The following is a 7,604-nucleotide window of genomic DNA, read 5'->3' as shown; positions in this document are numbered from 1 at the left end:
CTACCCTGACACCTGATGTGTCACATCAGCTATCAGGATGCCAGAGAGAGATCTGGCCGCCCCATCTCCATAAATCCTTGATCTCCATAGCAGGGCTGTCACTTCTCCCTGCAGAGACCGTAGTTTCGGGTTTGCTTTGAGCTGGCTGCGGCACACCTTGGGTTTGATATCTTCATCGGAAGCCGGAGTCTTTGTGCCAGCCCGACCTGACAGGACGGCGTTGCTGTGACCGCTCACGTTGACGTTGCAAGGTGTCCAGCTGAGGACTTCAAAGCATTTGCAGATGCTTTTTAATGAAGTCTCGTGGCAGAGGTATAAAGTAAACAAGCGTCATTATCTGCCGGTGCAGCCGTGGAGAGGAGGCATCCGCTGGCTGACACCATCCCTTAAGGTCACACCGTTGAGCAAGTTCGACTGTGATGAGGCAGGCTCCGTGTCCCGTCCCAGCCATTAGAGAACACTTTCTTTTCACCAAGTTGCCACCTCTATAGCAGCAAAGTGGCCATAAAAAATAGAGTAGACCTGCACTGCTGCTTTGAACGCAGCAGGCAGCACGAGAACCCACTGCAGCCCGTCCACCTCCACGTCGGGACTGCTCTCCTGGAAAAAAAAAATCCTGCAAAAACATCCTGGCCTGGGAAAATCCCACTTTCCGATCTGGGAAATGCCGCCTATTGCAAGAACTTCCCCCTCCGCCTACCCCCCCCCGGCCCTTTTCACCCATCCAGTTTCCGTTTCCATGGAAACGTGGCCAGAAAATCAGCTGGCCAGAGGCAGCCGGGGAGTAGGGAAACCCCTGGGGAGGCTTCCATACCTGAAAACTACAAGGGGTAATTTGCAAAACATGGGCTTTTTGTTGCTCTGGGGCTCCCAGGTCTCTCAAAATGTTTAAATGCATCTAAAAGATGAACGTGTTTCCTGTACATTATAATAAGCACGCAGTTTAACAGCCAAAAGTTCCCACTTGAGCCTGGGTGATGTTTTGGGATGGTGTCTGCTTCTGATGGAGGTGCTGGTGCATGGTGCCATCCTCTGGGCCAGGGACAATGGGGTTTTGGGGTAAAATAGCACCAGGTTGGTCCCTGCTTTTGGGGCGAGCCCTCCAGGGCAGCTCAGCAGCATCCCCCAGGTGAGGGGACACTGCCTCTGCCTCCCACAGCCGTACTGCGAATGGCTGCCCTGCTTTGGGACTCAGTTTTTTCCCCAAAACAGAGCAAAGGGACCCCACGTCTCCCGTACTGCCATCAGGCAGCCTGGTGTGCAAGGACCAAGCCGCTACCAGTTCAAAGAGGTTATCCTATAGAAGTGCTGGCTTCCATGCCACGTAGGCGTGTGCATCGAGACATCTATATCATGAGAGATATATGGCATGAAAAGACGCCTCCAAGTATTAATACAAAGAGAAGAAGATATTATAGCTTAAAAGGCATGAATTGTAAATATTTTAAATATTTTTAGTGACAGAAAGCATTGGTAAGTGCAGCTATGGGCCATCCCTGGAAACCAGAAGCCATTTCCCGTCCTTCAGAAAGAGTGTCCAGCCCCAACCAGGTGAACCACCATTCTGTGCCATTGCACCGCAGGGAAAACAGCCTAACATGATGCACGTGGAGGCAATGCCACCGTTTTGGCCCATATGCAAAGACTTTTCCCAAAAACATTTGCTCAGGCACATCACTTCCCCAGGAGAAATCATCTGGGATGGTCCGACTTTGGACACTCACGCAAGCAAGGCTGAGAAAACCTGCCTTTAGCCCCTGGATGGATGCTGCTGTCGACCTTCCCGCTCGCCGTACTTAATTCAGGAATCCAATTATATCATTTTTTAAATCCCCAAATCTTGTGCTCTTTCTCCTGTGCACATCTCTTCTCCGGTCCCGATCGATATTTCCAAGCCTCTTACTAGGGAGCAAGCGGCAGCCGCGCTGCAGGATTTGCTCTCATGCCGCCAAAGCAAAGCTCTTCCCCGCTGCTGCCCGTGCGCTGCGCTCGCTCGGGGCCTGCCGTGCCAATCAGGAAAAATCACCGGGGTCGGGGGGGAGGGATGTGGATGGGGCCAGACCACCTCTCTGTTGCTAGAAAATTAAAAATTAGAAGCCACATCTGGGTAAGAAGCCTGCGGTGCCTGGCAGGCAGCGGCGTGTGCTCCCTCTGCCGTCGCTGCCGCAGCAGTGAAGGGCTCCGGGAAGAGCTCTGGGCGGCCAGGATGCACAGCCCAGGGAAGGCGAGTCCAGCCAAGGACTCCATCCCTTGTTTTCTCCATTAAAGCAGGAGTTTTAAGAGCTGATGAGGATGGTCTCTGCCTGGGCAGGGGGCTCCGGCTGCAATGCTCCCAGCAAACAGAAAGGCAAGCTGGGAAACTGGCTGTAAGTGAGCTGCAGGGAGAAAGGTGGGCAACCTGTTCCAGTGTCTCACCACCCTCATTGCAAAGAACTTCTTCCTAATGTCTAATCTAAACCTACCCTGCCCTAGTTTAAAACCATCGCCCCTCGTCCTATCGCTACATGCCCTTGCAAACAGCCCCTCCCCAGCTTTCTTGTAGGCCCCCTTCAGGTACTGGAAGGCTGCTATAAGGTCTCCCCGGAGCCTTCTCCTCCCCAGGCTGAACAACCCCAGCTCTCTCAGCCTGTCCTCCTAGGAGAGGTGTTCCATCCCTCTGATCATCTTCATGACCCTCCTCTGGACCCACTCAAGCGGGTCCATGCCTGTCTTATGCTTGGGGCCCCAGAGTGGTTTGAACCATTGTTTATCTCACCTTAGAAATATGATCCAAATCCTTCTTATCTGGCATTTGGATGGATCCCCTGGGTTGGGACACCCAAATTTTCTGCTTGTAGCAGCAAAATGTATCAGCAAAGGACAAATATCTCCAGATTCTCTTAGTCTGAATATTTAAAACAAGCCATTTACCGTATCTCTAATTCAAAATGCCTTCAAGTCGGAGCTATGTCTTACTCCCAGAAGTGCCACTGGCTGCCTCTGCTCCCCCAGAAGATGACATTTGTCCTTGTGGACGGGGTGATGGAGAAAAAGCAAGTTCCTGCCCTGCAAAGCCCTCCGCAACTCCAGCGCCAATCCCATCGAAAAGGACCCAGAGGACAATGGGTGGGGACATATCTGTATGTTTTCACAAAGTGGGGAGGATGTCAAAATTGGCGAGGGGCCAGCAGGAAGTATTTGTAAACACTTTGTAAATGATCCAATTTTCCTGAGCATCTGTTCACGACTCACTTGCCAGCTCCGTGGATCAGATGCAGGTTGCTCAAATGGCGAAGGCTGGAAAAGCCCCAGACTCGCTGTGACTTCAATCCCGTCAACAAAAGCAATTAATTCACAACAGCTTCGTTTTGACAACGCGGGCTCCTTAAAACAATCAAACCCGTCATCACGAAGGTACCTGCGTTATTACCGCGTTGCTTTTCAGAGCAAGGTGCTCCAGCCCACGGACGCTTTCACTGGTCTTTCATCAACATGGTTCGCCATGGCAAGGGGATGCTTGCTTTCCTCCAGGAAAGATGCCTGCAACAGCTTAAATTTGTGCATTTTCTATGCTGGAGTTAGGGCTAGCTATGACTAAAACCTAGTTTGGTTCTAGATAAGCCAACAGCAGTGGAAATAAGTGCTTTCCATAGGGGGTTAATCATTATGGTGAGCCTGACACAGTTTCTAGGTCTTTGGATAAAGACCGAGCTCAGAAATTGGCCACAGTCTGTCAAGATGAAATGACCTCATATGATCTCTGATTTCTGTGTCCTCTTCTGCCCTTTCCCGTGGAAAGTCATCAGCTCCTCCAGAAAAATGAAAGGAAAGCACAAGGGCATCGGTCTCCACAGACCTGAACAAATAGCGACAATCCAGTGGGGTATTTAGTGCTACGGTCCCAGCTACATCTTCATCTGGTTTATTTTTTTCTCTTCAGGTTGGGCAGGAATCACAGGACCAGGTCTCCTTTTCCAGCATACATTGGGACCCTCTACGGACAGCCTGGATTTGCAGGCAGGACAGTTTGTCATGCATCTGGGGAGAAGACAGAAGCAGTAGAAGGGATGTGCTGGTTCTTCATCCCGTGTTGGTTCATTCTCCTAAATGGCACAAGGTGCTGCCTGCTTCCCACCATCGCCTGGGAATTTCACCTGGCTAATTCCTCATTATTGAAGGATGTGGTGACACTGGGGATGCCTTTGATCCCCACTTTTCTCTCCTTCCAGTAAATCAGTGCTTAGGTGGGAAGAGCTTGGACATTGCCCCGGGGTCAGCAGTGCTGTGCGTCTGCCAGCATTTGGCCAGTCGGGCACTTCTGTCGTTGATGATCATGCCGTGCTTTCATGCCTTGGCCTGGCATTTTCAAAGATGATATATTAATATTTTTTTTCAGGTGGAGCTGACCCCATTCGTGTCTTCTCATCTGTTTGTTCTCGTGCTAATAATTAGAGCAGCGAGAGGCTGGGGGAGCACGCCTGGCAAGCCCGCTGCCTGGGAAAGCAAAACTCTCCTGCCTCAGGGAGGGTTTCATCAGCCAAAGGAGAAATTGCCAAAAAAAGAAAAGAAAAAGAGGAAAAAAAAAAGGCCAGCAGCCTTTAGACAGTCTGTGTCTGTCACAAGGACAAAATGTCTCTCCGTGTAGTTCCCAATAAAGAGAGGGAATGTAACATCTCCATTAGGAAGCAACCACAGGAAAGGCATGGAAGCATGGAATTACAGTGTGTTGGGTCAACAATTTGGGATCTTGTGCTAAGAATAGGAGGCTTTAAAGGTTCTGACTCCACTCTCGTACATCACCATCAGAAGCAGCCATTTACCTGGATTTAACAGGATGATGTGGTTGAAATGAGTGGGAAAATCTGTTCCTAACTGGATTACTCAGAAAACACCATGGGTTTTTTTTTCCATGCAGGCTCCTCTGTAAATGAATTTTGGGATTAAAAAGCCCATCTAGCCTTCAATCTGGACTTGCACCAGTGAATTCATGAGTTTGGGGGTTACTTTTGGGAGGGGTGGGCTCACTGGGTGGGCTTCTTGCTGCGGGGATGCTCCAAGGGAATTAATTATGGCATTGCTGTCTTGTTGCCTACACCAGGGAGTGGTGGTGGGTTAAGGAAACTGAGTTTATTTTATTCTTTTCCTGGTCTCTCTTTCAATTCCTCTGTCACCCGCCTTGTTTCTTCCTGGGAAAATGGACGTGAAAACATTTGGTTGGTTGGTTACAGACCAGCTCATTGCCACAGTAGAGCAGTAGTGTGTCATTTTGCCGGCTAAAAATCCCCAGAGCAAACTTCCTCATCCAGAAAAAGGCCCATTTCAGGCATCTGACTCATTGCTGTCAGCTCATGGCATGGATATGGTGGGACAAACCCTGCCTCAGCATCGGAGATGGGATTGCAGGAGAGAGGATGCTCACTTCGGCAACTGGTTGCCACTGCTCCCACACCTGCCTGAGCAGGTAGAGCAACCACCGCAAAAAGAAAAAGCAGGATTCATGGTCCCTTGTCTTTTTATAGCTCATAGCTCTGATGGTCACTGAGCCCAGAAATGCAGTTTCCAAGGAGCCACCAGTGTTCTGGAGTGAACAGGACCTCATGGTTGCAGCTTGCCTTGAACCAAGAGGGAACAGCTATTCCCATTCCTAAATCAATTGCTCAGCCAGAGTCCCTGTATTTTGCTGTGCTGAAACATAACTGACTCTAAGACGGAAATCCCGCCTTCCTTCACATGGTCCAGCACAAAGACCTTTAGCAGCATCATTGCAGCTTGGTTTTTTTCTTTCATGAAGCACAGCAACCTGTCCTTGAGGTTCCCCACGGCTTTGGATGGTTGGGGTAGATCTACACCCCTCCGGCTACGGCAATGTCCATCAAAGATTTGAGGCTTTTCTGGCTTGGAAGAAGCCTGGGCAATTTTTTATGCCACGGGTAAGAATGAAAGCAATCTTTTTTGTGTTGCATATTTTAGGCTCTGCGAGGGTTTTCCTTCAGAGTTTGCATTGTTGAAGGTTGGAAACAAAAAAAAAAACAGTCTTGTGGTTAATGTACCCCTGGGCCTTTTGGGCTCATCAGTGCAATTTTTTTTCTTCTAGTTGTCATTAAACCTGCCTATAGTTGGTTTTGTGATCTTGATTTAAAACCAATGAAGTCTCAAGTGGAAAGCCTGGGTTAATTTTCTTGGGAGCCTGTAGACTCTCTACTCAAGTTCCCGGTAGCATATTATGATGCTGGGAATTAACTGGAGTGCCTTTTCTTGTACCCAAGCAAGCAAAAGTCTGGACTCAACTTAACGTGTAATAAAATCTAAATGGTACCTACGGGATAAAAGGCAACACACGCTTTGAACCAGCATGGTGAAATTGTATGTAAGCACTTTGAAAGAAAATGGCTCATATGCATTGAATAGAAAAAAAGTATGTTTTTCTGGTGTTGGGTTATGGAAATAGAGGTAGGAGGAGCCCTTAGCTGGGCATGGTTCTGTACCAAAGAAATAGAAACCATGCATTATTTCCAGGATAAAGCTACATGGACTATTCTGCTGGTTATACAAGGCAAATATTACCTGCCTTTGAATTGAGCTCTGGTTTTAGTCTGGTGTCTGCGGAATCCAGCTCACCCCTGGAGCACTCTTGATTTACACCAGTGTGCCAGAGAGCAAAGCCAGGCCATGAAGAGCCGAAGGGGAATGGTGAGAGGTGAGACGTACAGACATATTTTTCAGTTTACCCTGCTTTTTTTTAAAAAAAAACCATTGTCCGAGTTTTATAATTCTCTGAGCCCTTGGTGTCATAGAATCATAGAATCATAGAATTGCTGAGGTTGGAAGGGACCTTTAAGATCATCGAGTCCAACCTTTAACCTACCCTGACAAAAGCCACTTCTAAACCATGTCCCTAAGTGCCCCATCTACCCTTTTTTTAAACACCTCCAGGGATGGTGAATCCACCACTTCCCTGGGCAGCCTGTTCCAATGTTTAATAACCCTTTCAGTGAAAAAATGTTTCCTAATATCCAATCTAAACCTCCCCTGATGTAACTTGAACGCGTTTCCTCTCGTCCTATCACTTGTCACCAGGGAGAAGAGGTCAGCCCCCATCTCTCTACAACCTCCTTTCAGGTAGTTGCAGAGGGTGATAAGGTCTCCCCTCAGCCTCCTCTTCTCCAGGCTAAACAACCCCAGCTGCCTCAGTCGTTCTTCATAAGGTTTGTCCTCCAGACCCCTCACCAGCTTTGTAGCCCTTCTCTGGACACGCTCCAACACCTCATGGCACAGACCAGATGATTTCATGGTCTTGTGTTGGGTTATGGACAGTGTGTTTTGCTGTATTTTAGGCTAAATGCATCCCATGAAAGCAGCTGGAGATACTCCACTAGAAACCCCCTTGTCATGCCACAGGGAGATAAAGACCAAAGGAAAAGAGCTGTGCTGGAGATGCTCTGAGCCGGCACTGCCCCTCATTCCTGCCTCTGGAGTCAGACCTTGGCCAAGAGCACCGGACAGAAAGAGAAGGGGGTGTTAAAGGAGGTTTTGCCCTAAGCTGAGGATGGTGATTTGTCATACCCAGTGAGGCCTCTGCATCTTCCCTTCTTGGGAAAGCCTTCATTCCCCGACGTGTAACTACA

Source organism: Rissa tridactyla, chromosome 2 (assembly GCF_028500815.1).
Source record: "Rissa tridactyla isolate bRisTri1 chromosome 2, bRisTri1.patW.cur.20221130, whole genome shotgun sequence".
NCBI classification, from domain to species: Eukaryota; Metazoa; Chordata; class Aves; order Charadriiformes; family Laridae; genus Rissa; species Rissa tridactyla.
Note: the sequence above shows the minus strand (reverse complement) of the source record.